This window comes from Grammomys surdaster, unplaced genomic scaffold (genome assembly GCF_004785775.1).
Source record: "Grammomys surdaster isolate TR1022 unplaced genomic scaffold, NIH_TR_1.0 125562, whole genome shotgun sequence".
In the NCBI taxonomy this organism is placed as follows: domain Eukaryota; kingdom Metazoa; phylum Chordata; class Mammalia; order Rodentia; family Muridae; genus Grammomys; species Grammomys surdaster.
The window spans coordinates 84,058-99,321 of NW_021620409.1; the positions used below are offsets into that span (position 1 = coordinate 84,058).

The window sequence follows — 15,264 nt, forward strand, 5'->3', positions numbered from 1 at the left end:
CCAAATTTTTTAAAACATTCCTTATTTCTGGTTATTTGTCCTAGTTGGCTTTCTATTGCTGGGGGGGGGGGGGAATGCCTGGAGAGGAGAGGGTTTATTTCCATCTTGTTCCTTACAGTAGGTCATGAAGGGAAGTCAGGACCAGAACTCAAGGCGGAAACCTAAAGCAAGAGGCCATGGAGAAGCACACTTTATTGGCTTGCTGCTCATGTTTGCTTGCTCAGCATGCTTTACTAGATAGCCCAGGAGGACCCCCTGCCAGGGGTTGGGGGGGAGGTCACCCACAGTGAGCTCAGCTCTCTCAGGTCAGTCATCAATCAAGAGAATACCCTCCAACACACAGACTTGCCTACAGGCTAAGTCTCAAGTGAGGTTCCCTCTTCTCAACTGACTCTAACTTGTGTCAAGCTGAGAAAAAAAAAAAACTAACCAACACACCATTGATACCAGGTTCGGGGTCCCCCTTTTGTTCACGAAGATGAGAGAAATTAAAGAAAAGCATTTATATGTGAAATAAAATAATAATTTCAGCACTTTAAAGGGAGAGGCAGAAGGATCACAAGTTTGAGGTTATCCTAGGCTATACAGTGAGTTGCAGGGCCAGCCTGGGCTACACATTGAAACTGTTTTTAAAAGCCAAGAGAGCTGGGATCTAACTCAACTAAAGCCGGTTTGCCTACCAGTTGTCTTAGTTATATTATTTTTACTGTGAAGAGGCACCTTAACCAAGGTAACTTATAGAAGAAAGAGTTTATCGGAGTTTGCTTATGGTTTCAGAGAGTTGAGTTCATGGCCATCACGGAAGGGAGCATGGTGGCAGGCAGGCACAGTGCTGGAGAAGTAGCAGAGAGTTTACCTGTAGAGACAACAATTAGCTCTAAAATGTACATAAATTTTTTTTTATTTATTTATTATATATGAATACACTGTAGCTGTCTTCAGACACACCAGAAGAGGGCATCAAATCTCATTACAGATGGTTGTGAGCCACCATGTGGTTGCTGGGATTTGAACTCAGGACCTCTGGAAGTGCAGTCAGTGCTCTTAACCACTGAGCCATCTCTCCAGCCCGTACATAAATTTAATATTCCTCATTTCGGTTCTTCAGAGACAAGATCTTCTCTGTTTAGCACTGTCTGACTTCAAACCTACAAGCTTCCTGCATCAGTTTTCCAAGCGATGGAAACTCAGGCAGATACCACCATGCTCTGCCTATAACTTAACTTTTATTATTAGGATTATAAAATTGCAAGAAGTCAGTCATCTGGTAGTCACCCAGCAACTTTACCGCCCTCTACCTTTACTCTGAAACCCTGATTAGGGTAACTCAAGCAAAGTCAAGGCCTGTAATCTCTTGGGACAAATATATATACCAAGAATTAAACTTAATAGATTACCAATTAGGCTGTGTCTATTTCTTTTGGCCTTGGCAGAGTTTCCCACTGCTTCTTAACGGATACAATATTGGCTCGTTAATAAGAATTGAAAGCGGCCTAGAGAAATGGTTCTTTGTGTGAAGAGGCTTGCTGGTCAACCTGATTCAATTACCTGAACCCACAGGGTGGAAGGAGAGATCTGACTTCCACAAGGCATCCTCTGGCCTCTACACGCACACCATGGTAACCCTGTTCTCCCAAATAAATAAGCGAATGTATTTTTTAAAGCTTAACGCAAAGATGTCTCAAGGCAATCAACAAATGTTGCTATTGCTTCTCTGTGGTAAGTGTAACCTGTAACAGTGAATGGTCAAGGCCGAGCCTCGTTCTTAGCACCTAACGCTGCAGTTGGGCTTAATGCCCAGCGTGGACTGATTGAATTCAACTGAATCTTGAGCTGTAAAAGAAATGAGCTCGGTTAAGTACGGGACTGGGAGGAAACATTCTGAGCTTCAGTCTTAAGAGCAATTATCTTTAGGGAGCGAGGTACTAGCTGTTCTTTTCTGCTTTAGACTTCTGGCATTTTCCCCAAACCATGATTTCAAGGGCTGCAGCACAAGACTGCTCCCAGGAAACAATGAGACCCTTCTCTCTCATTCTGTTTGAAAGTGTGGTTTTTACAGACACCACGGGGCCACACAAACAGCCGAACACTGCTGCGTGCGGCAGTCAATCAATGACCGACCGCAAAGAGGGCTGTGTTCCGTAAGATGACGTCGCCTCATGACGTCACGGCCATCTACGTTTGTATAATGCAAACTCCACGATTTTAGTACAAGGATGACAACCACTGACACGTTTCTCTGAATGTGTCTCCATAATCAAGTGGTATGTGTCTGTCCCAAGACATTGAGGCAGCCCCAAGCAAGACTGGCTTCCTTCCCACTCCACACGGAGTCTTCCAACTCACTATTTTTATTTACTGCCACATTTCCAAGCAACAAATTTGTGTGGCTTTTTTTTTTTTTTTTTGATGTGGGTCTCACTGTCTATTGATTCTTCCTGTGGACTATGAGACTTCATCAGTTTCATCAATCCACTCCTCCCCTTCCAAAGTAGGATAAAATTAAAAATTAAACAGAGATATGAAGTGTTACAACATAACGCTTACGCCATCATTTCCAAGCTGCTCGCGGTTCGTTTTCCCTGGAATTGACAGCTGTTTTTATTTGCTTAGTTTCGGGTGTCCCTGTCACTTAGCTTGGCCTTCCTGCCTTTGTTTATTGCTCTTCTAGGACAGAGACTATCATGCTGGGAACCAAATCAGAAAAGAAATGATTGCATCCTAGGATAAGCTCCAAGACCAGGAGGAAATCAAAGCCGGGTAAACACGTGACATTAACAGAAATTAGAGCAGTCTAATTCCTTGCCTTTACTAACACTTTGACCTCAAAAAGTTAAAGGGTAAGGGCTGGAGATGGCTCCGCAGTTAGGAGCCTTCGATGCTCTTGCAGAGGACCTGGGTTCAGTTCCCAGAAGCCACATAGCAGGAAAAAAAAAAAAAAAAAAAAAAAAAAAAAAAAAAAAAAAAAAAAAAGGATTGTCTACAGCTCCAATTCCAGGGGCTCTGATGCCCTCTTCTGGTCTTTTCAGGCACTGCATGAACAGTGAGAAAGTAATAGTCACGCTACCACACAGATGGATCTTAAAGAGCTAAACACAAAGGCCAAATATTATTTTCAGTAGCTAAGAGAGCTTAACTCTCCCTAAGGATATTTGACTAAGATTAAAGCATTGTTTATGAAGCCTAAAAAAATTCCATTTTATACTAGGCAGCCATCTTGGTAGCCTCTAGCCTTTTGTAACTCTGACTCAGTGACCCCCACCCAAAAATGTACATCTGTGATCATCTACTTGTTATGTCTAGTTGTATGATATATGATATAGGGCATATGACATATGATATGTAACATGATATATGATATAATGTGTAATATATAATACACAATACATAATGCATAAAATATGAAAACTGGGAGCGGGGAAAGCACGTGGGCAGGGTTGCCATTGTGTGACTGTGGAGGAATAGTGCCAGCAGGATCAGCTGCCCTAGTCCTGGGCTAACCCAGCTGAGATCATATAAACAGAAAACCATTTGCTTGAAGAGGAATAGTAAAACATGCGTGAGAGCCAATCGTTAGATCTGAGACGTGACACTAGGGTACAGACCAGCAAACTATCAAGGCTTAGCAGGGACGGGTGGAGCTTGAGGCCATAGGATGGAGTGTGTCATCCGATGTCAGGAAGAGTTGGACAGACTGGTACAGAACAAAATACCCGAAGGGTTGGTTTCCTGCAGTCCCTAAATACCTGGGACAGATTTCAAAGAGTTCTGTGAGGTCAGTGAGGTCAGTCGATGCCTGTGGAGGAGGGCCAGATTTCAGATACACTGACCTGCTCTCTAGCCTGAGTAAGCAGAGATGTAGGAAACCTAGCAGCATCACGTGAGTCACCATTGAAGCTAGTGGAGTGCTATCTGCCTTTGGAACATAATAAGTCGGATCCCCGTACACTGAGACCTGGAGACGTGCTTGTTTGTTTGTTTGTTTTATCAATGATACAACTCTTTTCCAGAGAGAGAGAGAGAGAGAGCGAGACTGTGACTGTCACTACTAATAAACACTTCTCATTATGAGAAAGGAATGAGAGTGGTTTTGTTTATATAGAGGAAATCTGTGCTTGTCCCAGAGGTAGGGTCACTTTGCTCTGGTCTAGATGCTCAACAGAAGAATTGGCTGGAGGCAGTGTAGCCAGGGTCAGGGTCAGGGTCGGGATCAGGGTCAGGGTCAGGGTAAGGGTCAGGGTCAGGGTTAGAGTTAGAGTTAGGAACAGGGTCAGGGTTAAGAAATGGATGGGGTTGGTTATGAAGCCATTTTCTCTGGCCTGCAAATGCCATCTTTTCTCTGCTCCCTGCCACTGTGCACAGCTCACTCATCCTTTCGAGGTCCCCCTGGTAGGACCCTCCAATAGGCAGAGGGTAGAGTTTCCTCACAGCTTTTTGCAATTTGCTCCTACCAGTGCTACGAGAGCAAATCCTTTCACTCTGGTATCAACATTTGGCTCCAGTAACAGACCTGGCTATGGGTTGTCATTCTCTCTCCACTGGGAAGCCTCCCTAGCCAGCTGTCACCTCCAAGAGTTCCAGCCAGCCAGTGTCTTGTCCTAGGCAGTCTGAGCATTTTTTGGTGGGAGCGGTGTGTACGCCTTGGAGGTTATTCAAATAACCTCAGCTGGAGTTGCTTCTTGCAGCTTCTACCTCCACCAAAGTCCAGGGCTGTTTTCTTGTCTTTTCAATTCTCCAATCACCTGCTAGCAATAAACGATCAATTTTTTTCTTTTATTCCTTGATTGCATACATGTGTGTGATATGCATGCATGTGACATACATGTGTGTGACGTGTGGAGGTATGCTCATGTGAGTGTAGGTAACCTAGGAGGATGAGGGCATCAGGTCTCTTTACAACTGTAGCTACAGGTGGTTGTGAGCTGCCTGGCATGGGCTTGGGAACTGAGTTCTGGTCCTCTGAGAGAGTCATCTCCTCAGCCAAATTGTTCTGTTTGCTTGCTCTTCCCCCCGCACCCCCCCACACACACACACAGAGTCTTGCTATGAATCTCAAACTGTCTGCTCCCCAAGTACTAGAATTAGTTTCATGACAGCACTCATAGATATGTGTATACACACAGACACATATACGTACATACACACACAAACACACTATATATTACCACACACACATACACACACATGCATGCACGCATGTATGCACACATAGCATACTGCATATACGTACATACACACATGTGCACACACATGAACACACTAAATATACATGCATACACACATACACACATATAAGCACATACACACATGCACTCATGTGCACATCATATACATATTTTTCCTGTGCTAGAGACTGAACTACATATGCTTGACAAGGGCTCTGACATGGGTATGGCCCAGCAATAATGTTTATTTTTAAGATAATGGAAATATATGAAAAATATATATAAGTTAGATGAGGCTATTTTATAATTGTGTTAAGTAAAAAAAAAAAGTTGGCGAATAGAAATTACATAATTTAACAGGGAGAGCAAAGTATGGTAAAAATGTAGGTAGTAAAAATGTTTCTCAACAAGAACACTTAATGTGAATGGTCACCTTTTCTATTGAAAGAAGTATTTCCAGTAATATTTTGAGTAGCTCCTGTAATTTTCTGTCTGCGAAAGACAAACTTAAGCCAGGTGAGGTGGCACATACCTGTTATGCCAGGACTCAGGTTGAGAATCACAAGTTCAGGCTAGAGTTACAGCTGAGAGGTAGAACAATTGTCTACTGTGCAAGGCCTAAGATCAATTCTCAGTACCACTGAGAAACAAGGTGAAACTAAACCAAAAGAAAATTACTCATCCTTTGAGGTTAAGGGTATTAACTACCAAGTCTGATGGCCAGAGTTTGCTCTCCAGGAACCCATAAAGTGGAAGGGGAGAACTGACTCTGCAAATTGTCCTCTGACATCTACTTGCACTCTACAATAGGAGCAAGCACACACGTACACACACACACACACACACAAATAAAATGTAAAGTGAAAAAAGTTACAAATTCAAGGCCAGGAGGATACATGGTAGGACCCTGTCTCAAAGAAAAAAATACAATAAAACAAAAATGAAGAAAACGAGAAAAACTAAAAGAATAAATTTAAAAAGGAGACATAAGATCATATTTGTATTATAGTTAATAAAATCAAGTATTATCGTAGTATCAAATTTCAGTCTAAAACTAAGAAGAAAACCAGACTAGATCAGGACAAAAAAAATAAAGCAGAAAAAGACAGGATCAGCAAAGATATGGTACAATTACAGATTACGGGTGCTTGCCAGGTGGTGTTGCCATACACCTTTGCTCCCAGCACTCTGGGAGGCAAAGGCTGATAGATCTCTGAGTTCAAGGCCAACCTGATCTACAGAACAAGTTCCAGGACAGCCAGGGCTACACAGAGAAACCCTATTTTGAAAAACAAGAAAAAGAAAAGGAAGGAGGGAAGGAGGAAAGGAAGGAAGGAAAGAAGGAAGGAAGGAAGGGAGGGAGGGAGGGAGGGAGGGAGGGAGGGAGGGAGGGAGGAAGGAAGGAAGGAAGGAAGGAAGGAAGGAAGGAAAAAAACTGGTACTAGTTAAACAGAATGTGTGTGGGTGCATGTGAGTGTGTGTTTGTGTGTTATGAACATGCTTTCATGTGAATGTGTGTGAGTGTTGTGAGCATGAATGTTCACATGTGCATGTGTGCGCATATGTGTGAATGCATGCGTGAGCATATGTGTATGTGTGTGTAATGAACATGCTTCCATATGAATGTGTGTGAGTGTATGTGTACATGTGTGTGGAGGCATGTGTATGTGTGTGTATGTGTTCATGAATGTATGAGTGTGTGTGCATGTACGTGTGCATCTGTGTGTGTATGTATGTGCATGTGTGTGTGCATGAGCGTATATGTGTATGCATGTGGGTGTTATGGACATACTTGCATGTGTAAATGTGAGTGTGTGTTATGGACAAGCTTGCACGTACACAAGTGCTTGCTTGTGTGAGAGCATGTACGTGGAGGATACAGATGCCAGCTGGGGTCCAGTGTCCCTACATCACTTTCTGTGTTACTTTTTGAGGCAGGAGCTGTCACCAAGTCTGCAGCTCACTGGTTGGTAGGCTGGTTACGCAGCAATCTCCAGAGACTCTTCTGTTTGCCCCTCACACCCCTAGAACTGTAGTTAGAAACTTGCCCAGAACTTTTTCATGTACACAGACCTGTAATGAAGAGTCTATTATACACTATAAGGCTTTTTAACCTTAGGTTCATACAGTGTGCATTATAATAAATGACTGACAAATCAGATAAAGAAAATCCAGCTCTTTTCAACATATGAATAAGCCTTAGGCCAATGATATATGGAGATATCAAGATGTACTGGAAGATTAAATGCGGGGACTTTCTTGTCTCTTGTCTCAAAGTGAAAAGACCAAACAAAGAAAGTGCCCAACCACAAAAAACTTAAGAGTATTGTTTTGTTTTGCTGTTTTTGAGAAAGGTCTCTTGTATCCCAGACTGGCTCCAAATTTACTACATAACCAAGGATGACTTTGAACTTCTAATCCTCCTGCCTCCAGTCCCCCAGTGCTGGGATTACAGGCACAAACCACCATGCCCAGTTGTCTGGACTGATTAGGATCAAACCTAGGGGGCTGGAGAGATGGCTCAGAGGTTAAGAGCACTGACTGTTCTTCCAGAGGTCCTGAGTTCAAATCCCAGCAACCACATGGTGGCTCACAACCATCTGTAATGGTATCCAATGCCCTCTTCTGGTGTGTCTGATGACAGCTACAGTGTATTCATGTGTAAATATAAAATATAGTCTTAAAAAAAAAGGAAGCAAGTGTCTACTAACAGCTCTACCCAGACTTTGTAGGTGGTGTTTTGGTTATTGTTGATGATGTTGTTGTTGTCGTTGTTGTTGTTTTGAGACACATTCTTATGTAGTTCAGGCTAGCCTCCAATTTACTATATAGCTGAGGGTGACCTTGACTTTATGATCCTCCTGTCTCCACTTCTTTAGCACTGTGATTGTGGTGTATGCCATCATCATACCTGGCTGGGAAATGTTAAAATAGTATCTTAACTATCTAGTCAGGGATTGAAATCCAAAACAAAACAACTTTCGAGAAAATCGGGTACCACAAACACGTGAAATTTGGCCCAAATATGACATACAGTCAAGCTCCATGGTATAGGTGCTTTAGAAAACCTACTGATGATGGGCTGGAGAGATGGCTCAGAGATTAAGAGCACTGACTGCTCTTCCAGAGGACCTGAGTTCAATTTCCAGCAACCACATGGTGGCTGTATTGGGATCTGATATGCCCTTTTCTGGTGTATCTAAAGGCAGTGACAGTGTACTCACAAAAAAATAAATAAATTTTAAAAAGAAAAGAAAACCTATGATGATTTCCTAAAAGGGTAAACTTAGACTCATAAACATGTATACAACTGTTGGCAGCTAGACATTCAAAACGTCTGTCAACTAACAAGTGGGGAAGCAAAATGTGGTGTGTTTACACAGTGTGTAACACAGCCATGAAGATGAGTAGAGGACTGGGTGGTGGTGCTTGCCTTTAATCCAGCACTTGGGAAGCGAAGGCAGGCAGGTGTCTATAAGTTTGAGGCCAGCCTGGTCTACAGAGTGAGTTGTGAGTTCCAGGACAGCCAGGGTTGCACAGTAAGACCCTGTCTCGAAAGAAAGAAAGAAAGAAAGAAAGAAAGAAAGAAAGAAAGAAAGAAAGAAAGAAAGAAAGAAAGGAAGGAAGGAAGGAAGGAAGGAAGGAAGGAAGGAGAGAAAAAGAAAGAAAGGAAGAAAGAAAGAAAGAAAGAAAGAAAGAAAGAAAGAAAGAAAGAAAGAAAGAGAAAAAGAAAAGAGAAAGAGAAAAAGAAAAGAGAAAGAGAAAAGGGGGAAAGTTAACATTATTGTCTTTCTTGTAAGCACCCTTTAATGTTTACTGTTCTGTGAGTGAGCTAAGCTCGCTGGGTCCACAGCTATTAGAACCTAGCAGACCCTCTTAGAGACCAGCTGTTCTGTGCTTATAGCTCCTTCAGAAGGCCTGAGGCAAGTGTATTTCCAGCTGATCACTCCAGGCAATTTGCATTGGCTTGGAGGACTCCCAATATGATCCTGTACCTCTGTGGCTATTCTCAATCATGACAGAAGGTGGTGCACTTCCCCTGTGAGTCAGCAAAAAAACCTGTGATTGGCACTGTACCAGGTTTAGGATCCACTGGTAAACTTGACCTGAAACTAGTACATACACAAAGCCTGTAACCGGTGGAAGACAGCTGTGCACGGCCAGGGCCTCTGTTGGTGGGGTAAGAATCCACACAGGAGGCTCCCACGTCCCTCCCATGGCTATATGCTGTGTGCTTCTCATAGGCTCTTTGATACAATTTCCGGATGGGTCTGGGAGGCCTATTTACCACCTCCATAAGTGTTTCGGTTACACAAAACAGACAGGAATCTGGCTTTCAGTTCTGATGGAGATAGCAATGTTGACACTGAGACATAGCTGAGTTACAGAGGAGCCTAGGGTCTCTCCACTGAAGTCTCAGAACTCCAACACCAGCCAGCCCACCAAGCATTTGAAAGATGAGACAGACATGTCAGGAGACTGGGGCAGGCAGGGCATCTTTGGCTATATAGCCAGTTCAGGCCAGTTATAAGAGATTCTGCCCCATTCCTCCAAAATATCTGCAACTCTAAATTGCCACCAAAGAACTCCAGAGATAACCAAGAATAGACACTACAAGGAACCAACCTTGATAGCCAACTCCTATAATCCCAGCACTTGACAGGAGGATCTCTGTGAGTCTGAGGCTAGCCTTGTCTACACATTGAGTCCCAAGACAGCCATAGCTAAACCATAGACATGGTCTTCAAAACAAAACAAAAACACTAAAAGAAGATAAAAAATACGAAGAGTGAATGAATATTAAGAAGGGGAATAGCAGGGCTGGAGAGATGGCTCAGTAGTTGAGATCACTGACTGCTCTTCCAGAGGTCCTGAGTTCAGTTCCCAGCAACCACATGGTGGCTCACACCATCTGTAATGGGATCCGGTGCCCTCTTCTGGTGTGTCTGAAGACAGCTACAGTGTATTCATATACATAAAATAAATAATTCTGAAGACTCCAGCCACATGACACTGTCAGCTAAAAACTGAGAGCAATAAATTCCTGCCTTCAGAGGCTTTGAAAGCTTGAGGCATAGCCCTCTAGTTCTGGAAAGTGGTTTTTTGGAAACCCACTTTGTGTGTGTCTATAACTCAGGGGCTATCAGCTCTAGGAGTACTTGCTCCTTGCCATTCCAGAGTTTCTGTCCAGACAGAGCAAAGAATTCCAGCTACCTGTTTATGATTCCAATTCTATGAGATACACATACCTTGGCAACACAGTCACAGAAGCTGGACACTCGATTCGTTGTTGCCTGGAGCTGACAGGAATGGCTATTGATGGGTACACAGTCCTTTATGTTAGTTTTGCTTTTCAGGGTTTTATTTATTTTATCTATGAGTATACTACAGCTGTCTTCACATGCACAGAAGAGGGCATCGGATCCCATTACAGATGGTCATGAGCCACCATGTGGTTGCTGGAAATTGAACTCAGGACCTCTGGAAGAGCATTGGTGCTCTTAACCATTGAGCCATCTCTTCAGCAGCTTTTCAGGATATTAATACAGTCCAGTCCAGAGGAGGATGTCTGGTTCATTTTAGCTCCTTCATTGCCAAACCAGGGGGGAAGGGATTGCTTCAGCTTCTCGGCCTTCTCCTCATCTGAGGTGACCAGGGTGTAAGAGAACCTGCTGCCTTGAACCTTGAACTTCTCATTGTCCTTATTCTAGATCCTGAAAGATTTGGCATTCCTTTTGCCTGGCTGTAAGCAGAAAGTCCTTCTTTAAGCCTGGCTGCGTAGCATATACTTTTAATCCTAACACCGTGAGGCAGAGGCAGTCATGAGTTTGAGGCTAGCCTGGTCTACATAGAGAGCTTCATAGCAATCAGGGTTATGTAGTGAGACTCTGTTTCAAAACATTTTTCACCACCTGGATTTGCTGAGGCATGTTAATGAGACTCTTGGCTCTGTGGGGGACAGTCCAAAGACCCCACAGCTACAGCAACCCTTTAAGAGCAGATAGAGTGTTCTGGAGCCAGGTAGTGTAGACAGTGATGACAGTTGCATGCCCTTTCAGATTTGCTGAAACCACGAATTGCATACCTTAAAGGGTGGGTTTTGTGGGGGCGTGAAATAAATCTTTTTTTTAAAAAAAAAAAAAAAAGTAAAAAGACAAAACAACAACAAAAAATAAATGGGTTGGCGATGTGACCCTGGTAAAGCATTTGTTCAGCGTGAATGTAGCTCTGAGCTTAATCTCCAACCTCACTGAAAAATAAAAGGAGACAAAAGAAACATGAAGAACTAGCAAATGGTGACACAGGCTGTAAGCCTAGCACTCAGGAGGTGGAATTGGGACTGTGATATCTGGACCAGCCTGGGCTACACAAGGAGTCCTTGCCTTCAAGACAGAAAAAAAAAATAGCTGGCTACTTCAGAAATTAAAATAAAAAAATTTTAGTAAGACTTGGAACCCACACTTCTTTTTTTTTTTAAATATTTATTTATTTATTTTATTGATGAGTACACTGTAGCTGTCTTCAGACACACCAGAAGAGGGCATCCGATCTCATTACGGATGGTTGTGAGCCACCATGTGGTTGCTGGGATTTGAACTCAGGACCTCTGGAAGAGCAGTCAGTGCTGTTAACCGCTGAGCCATCTCTCCAGCCCCAGCCCACACCTCTTAATATTATAAAATTCCAAATATTCAAGAGGAAGTGGTTCGATTTTTTTCACACCAATAAATATAATGAGCTAACGGATACATAGGGTCAAATATCTGCTATAACTCTTGGAAGTTGTGTAGAGAAGAGACTGGATTATAAAACAGACATTTTTCTGTACATGTGTGCGTTTTAATTACAACCATAATTCCACTCTCTGACAATGTTGTGAGATATCCCCCAGAGGAGACCATCAGACACAGGAACAAACCAATAGGAAGTCTTTATTAGCCAGCTGATGACTACACTGGGTAGTTGGGACCTGAGTGCAGTCCTGTACATTTCTCAGGGTGAGCCTTTAAGAGCCCACCCTGCATCCTGGGTTGACACACCTCAGTCAGCAAGAACGGTTAGCCAGGAGAGGAACTACTGGAGCTAAAAAGGAAGGTTAGCACAGTTAGGGACTTTGCTAGAAACACGGACTTTGGCAAATCAGGTCTTTGTTTTGTCAAGTGTTGCTGTGTACAAACTACATGCTAGGTTCCAAGGTCTGAATGACACCTCCATGGTGTCTGTTGGGCTAAGGTTTGACAGCCTACTGAGGTCTGGGAACCTGCTATAGCTGCAGCTTGACAAAGCCATTCCGAATGGGAGCTGTCAGGGCCCCAGCCCCTCAAATGGTTGTCCTAAGTCTCTTGGACTGAATTGTTCATCACCGTGTCTCTGACCACAAGGGAATGTGTGTTCCTTCCTTTCAGGGCTGTGGGTTAAAAACTGTAGCTCATTTTGTTAGCGGGCAATTTAACAGAGCTTGGGCAAAGGCTGTACTTGGATGAAGAGTGAATGGAAATCTATTTCTTTACCCGAAGCTCGATACGTTCAATACAAAGAAGTCTTTTCATTGCAGAAAAACAAGAGAAAATAGGTATTAATGTCTGTCCCACCATACCCATGATTGGTTCAGGCTTGGATGGTAGCCAAATGAGACCAATAGGAGTCAAGTCTGGGCATTGAGCCAGGATGTCTGGGGTCTCACTACTGGCCAACCTGACAGGGGCTAAATCAAGAATGATATTGACACAGAATGAGCAGAGATACAGGAAAAGGGGACACTGTCCTAACATCCTCCATCACTTTGGACATTTTCTTCTTTAAATGTTCTTTGTCTTTGAAAGTAAAGTTGTACACTGAGATGTTGAACCTCTGTCTCCAGTCTCCCCCTGGGTTCTCTGGGTTCTCTTTCCTGGCTCCACTGGAATGAGGAGGGAAGGAACGTTTGAATTGCTATCTCAAAATGGTGTAATAGGCAATTCAATGACACCGGGTGCTGTGAGTACTCTTGACAAGCATGAGTCTCCGCTTCTTTCCATGAGATTGCAAAATAGCTTAGGCCTGTGTTGTTTACTTTGTGACTCTAGGTCGATGACACTGACTGCTGACCTACACGTGTGTTCTGTGACATATGTACCTGCTCTGTCCTGCCTATCCCATACCTTGAATCTACTTATCTGAACAAATCCTCTTTGCCTAAACCACTTTGAGCTGGATTTTTGTCAGCCGCAAACAAAGCTCGCTCAAGGAGAAGAAGGTTCTCTTTAGTCTCTGTGACCTTTCCCAGAATGGAGGGTAAAACTTTAAGCGTATATGCTTTTTTTTTTCCTTTGGGAAGGTATATATAAACATGAAATTATTAATTGTTAAATTTGTGTGTGTGTGCACGAAGGGTATACATGCCCAGGTGTGTGCAGAGAGGTCAGAGGACCACTTTTGAGAATCCTTGCTGAAGCAGGTCAACCTTGTTGTTTCTACTTCTGTACTGTGTACTTGCTGGCACCATTCCAGGTGAATCTCCTGACTACTCCCCATCCTCCCCAGGAGTGTCCTGAGGTTACAAGCTGCCCCATCAGGCCTGTTGCATGATTTCCAGGGATTGAACGCTTGTTCTCAAGCTTGTGTGGCCAGAGATCCATTGAACCACCTCCCCAACCCTGAAACTTTTTATTAAGCTTTCTGAAAATAATTTCACATTATCAGAAGTTATACATGAGGGGCAGGGGGGCAGAACTCAAAGTAAACAAGCACAGGGCACTTGGGGCCAGACATTTAGAACAATGTATTATCCATCCATATACAAAAGAGTATGCAAGACAAAAGCAAGGGTAATTGTAAAAAAGAAACATTAATTTAACTTGGTTTTCCGGCAGTGGTAGCACACACCTTTAGTCCCAGCACTTGGGAGGCAGAGGCAGGTGGATTTCTGAGTTCGAGGCCAGCCTGGTCTACAGAGTGAGTTCCAGGACAGCCAGGACTACACAGAGAAACCCTGTCTCGAAAAACTAGAAAAAAAAAAAGAAAAAGAAAAAAGAAAGACAGGGGCGTAACTTGGTTTTCCCTAACTGGGTGTGAGATGTATCATTTGACATAGTGTCAGGATGAGGGACTCAGGATCACAGAATCCACCATTTACCCAGGACAGCACAGTTGAGAATGTGTTTGACATCCCCCCTCCTCCACCCAACAACCTTCCAATGAGCTGCTTCTCACCTACCTTATTGTCTTAGGCATTGTTCTGCTGCTGTGAAGAGATACCATAGCTATAGCAACTCTTGTAATAGAAATCATTACAATTGAGGGCTTGCTTACAGTTTCAGAGTTTTAGTCCATTATCATCAAGGCAGGACACATGGTGCCATGCAGACAGACACCTGGAGCCGTAGCTGTGAATATACATCCTGATCTGTCAGCACAGAAAGAGACTCTGGGCTTGGCAAGGACTTTTGAAACCTCTAAGGCCACCCCAGTGACACACTTCCTCCAACTAGGCCATACCTCCTAATCTTTCTAATCCTTTCAAATAGTGTCACTCCCTGGGGACTAGCATTCAGATATATGAGCCTATAGGGGTGGGCATTCCTATTCAAATCACACATGTCTTCTAATTCATCTGCATTAAATTTGGTTAAACCTCCTTCTCTGAGATGTGGCTCTTCTAGTGACTTGGTTCTAGACATGGCTTCAACCACACCCTTATTCTGCAACTTGAGCCACTTGGACATGATGAGATAGCTATGGTGAGCTCTGGGGCTTCCCAAAGGCATCCTGCAACACCTGTCTAAGCTTGGGGCATCATTGAGATCATGAAAAGCCATCAGAAAACTGGTCCAAGTGTCTTATGGTAACCCATCCATGCAACTGGTTGTATACATCCAAGGAGAAGCTGTCGTTTGTGGCTTTTGCATACCAGGCTCCGATGAAAAAGGAAGCTAGTCAGCTTACTTGGCTGCAGAAGGAACTTTTAGTTTTACCTGTCATGTTTCAATTTTAAACATAATTTTGAAATATTGTTTCAAATTATTAATAAAATAACTTTGTTTCTCTCTCGCCTCTCTCCTCCCTCCCTCTCCCTCTCTCTCTCTCTCTCTCTCTCTCTCTCTCTCTCTCTCTCTCTCTC

General features: G+C 43.3%; 1 long non-coding RNA gene, 1 other non-coding gene and 1 pseudogene across 3 annotated transcripts in view; 1 reads left to right on the top strand and 2 right to left on the bottom strand.

The window, feature by feature from the left end:
• Nucleotides 1-15,264, top strand: part of LOC114638256 — a 29,390-nt gene that overhangs the window by 1,120 nt on the left and 13,006 nt on the right. The window contains exon 2 of one of the 2 annotated variants that reach the window (XR_003713855.1): nucleotides 2,672-2,760. The exons of the other annotated variant lie outside the window; for it this stretch is intronic. This is a non-coding gene — a long non-coding RNA (uncharacterized LOC114638256). The remainder of the gene's footprint in view (nucleotides 1-2,671; nucleotides 2,761-15,264) is intronic. 2 annotated transcript variants of the gene reach the window in all.
• On the bottom strand, nucleotides 10,740-11,095 carry LOC114638255 (annotated as a pseudogene).
• LOC114638301 lies at nucleotides 14,968-15,099 on the bottom strand. The gene has a single exon (XR_003713859.1). It is a non-coding gene; the product is annotated as a small nucleolar RNA SNORA70 (small nucleolar RNA).